Here is a 2,363-nt window from a genome sequence, read left to right as displayed (position 1 = left end):
AGTACGCAGGCGCACGACTAGACCTTAGCTCTTCACCCCGCTCCGTGCCCAGGCAAGGGCTTTTGGAATTTAGGCTGCGCACCGAGTCCTAGTGTTTCCAAGAGAAGCTGGGAAGGTGCGGAGATTTGAAAACTAGTCACATGTCTGGGCGAAGTGTATTAATAAATTAACCGGGATTGGTGCCCTGTGGCTGCCCCTATTGGCAGGAAGCAAAGAACAAACGGTTCATCCTTGACCAGTGTGATCATTTCCAGCAGGCCCTGGAAGGAATTTTGTTTTATGGATTTCTCCCTGAGCCTCGGATTGGAAGATCACAGCCAGTTAGGGGCCCAACATGTCTACCCTTCGTTTTATAGACTAAGGAAACTGAGATTCAGAGAACTGCTGTGATTGGATCATCCACCTTTCAGCTGGTTATGGGCAATGCTGGAGTTTATATATAGTCTCCAGACTGCTGGCCTAGGACCCCTTCCCTTACAACAGGGCTGTCTTTTCTTCCCCAAAGAACCCCAATTTGCTGAAAGATGGATTACCCAGTGTGAGCTGGTTTCTCAATTTCATAGTTGTTAATTACCGTGTTTTGTGTTGAACTAGGTTGAGCAAGGCTTATTCCTGGGACACTTGGGATCTCCAAGGACTTCAAACCCTAAGGGAGTCCATTCTGAATTAGACAGGTGAAATGACTACTATTTATATTATATTCACGTCAGAGCTAATAGCTCAGTATAAATCACAGTATTTAGAAGCTGAAAGATGACTAGGATGGTGAGCAAGGGTATAAGAATCATTAAACAGGCTGGAGCGCTTGGTAGTTGCACCTCTGAGCTTTTTACTTCATTGGAAAAGCTTCTGGAAAGGGCTGGAAGGACCACTACTCCAGAGAAAGTGTCTCCCTTCAGCCACAGCAGAAAAGCTACTAATGGCCTGCCCTATCCTGGCAGAACCTCCCATAAATTGAGCTGGGGTGGTGGAGGAGATAGGAGTAGCTCCCGGGCAAAACACTTCAGATTCCACTGTTCTTACCTGAAATTTCAGCAGTTTGCCTCAAGTGTAAATGTTTCTCAGTGTTATATGCCCATGGTCAATTTCCAGAGCACAAACTGGTTGTTTATGTTGATTTTGTCCCACTTTATAGTTTGGTTTTGTGGGAAGTGGATTTGCCAATCTCATATTTCTCCATAGCCAGAAGAATATTATTTATTTTTATTTGGCTGTGAAGGATCTTCATTGTCGTGTGTGGGATCTTTAGTTGTGGCACGTGGGACCTAGTTTGCCAAGCAGGGATCGCACTTGTGCCCCCTGCATTGGGAACTTGGAGTCTTAACCACTGGACCACCAGGTAAGTCCCTGGAAGTCTATTTAGTTTTATTTTTTAGTTCCAAATAATTTTAAAGAAGGGCTTGAGGTTTTTGTGTGCATCAAAAGAGGCATGGTGGGGGGGAGCAAATATCAAATCTAAAACCTCAGAAACATAATGTTGAACAGAAAAAGCAGGGAAAGGAAGGAAAGTAACAACAGTATGATTCCGTTTAAAGTTTTAAAACATGCAAAACAATACTGTGTGTTGTTTATGGGTACAATTTCTGTTGCAAAAGCATAGAAATATGCAAGGGAATGGTAAACTCCCAGTCCATGTTGAGAATGATTACTTCTGGAGAGAGAGAAATACCATCTAGAAAAGGGGAAAATATAATTGTATTTCTCAAACTGAGTAAAGAGTATCTGGATGTTTCTTTTTTTCATTCTTATTTTTTCTTTTTGACTGCACTGTGGGGCTTGCTCAGTCTTAGTTCCCAACCCAGGCCCTCTGCAGTGAGAATGTGGAGATCTAACCACTGGACTGCCAGGGAATTCCCTGGCTGTTTCTTATATTATCCCATAAACTTGCTGTATTCATTATATATTTCATTATAACAAAAAAGTTAAATACCAGATATATTATTTTAAGGAAGACATGAGAGTTATATTTAAAAAAATACTGGCTTTTATTAAGCAGATAATAAAATATTTTTTTTCTGTAAGACCATATCTACACCCACTGTAAGATATAAAAAATTTAAGTAGTTGAGGGGTTTCAATCAGACTCATTTCCAGCTTCCTCCTCTCCAACCTCCCTCCTCCTAAGCTTCACATTCACCTTCCTCATTGTAATGCACTATACACTCTTTTTTTTAAATGTGTTATTCAATGTATGTGCAAAATACAAGAAAACATAACTACAATCTATGCTGATAGAAGATGGAAGAGGAGTTCATTCTAGGAGGTAGTTATTAACTGTAAAGTACAACCAGAGAATCTCGTGTCCTTGAAATATTCAACGTTCTACGTCTTTATCTTGCAGTCTTTGTTCAGATTATATTTAC

Source organism: Giraffa tippelskirchi, chromosome 7 (assembly GCF_054371585.1).
Source record: "Giraffa tippelskirchi isolate mGirTip1 chromosome 7, T2T-mGirTip1v1.2.pri, whole genome shotgun sequence".
Lineage (NCBI taxonomy): Eukaryota > Metazoa > Chordata > Mammalia > Artiodactyla > Giraffidae > Giraffa > Giraffa tippelskirchi.
This window is presented reverse-complemented; position numbering follows the sequence as displayed.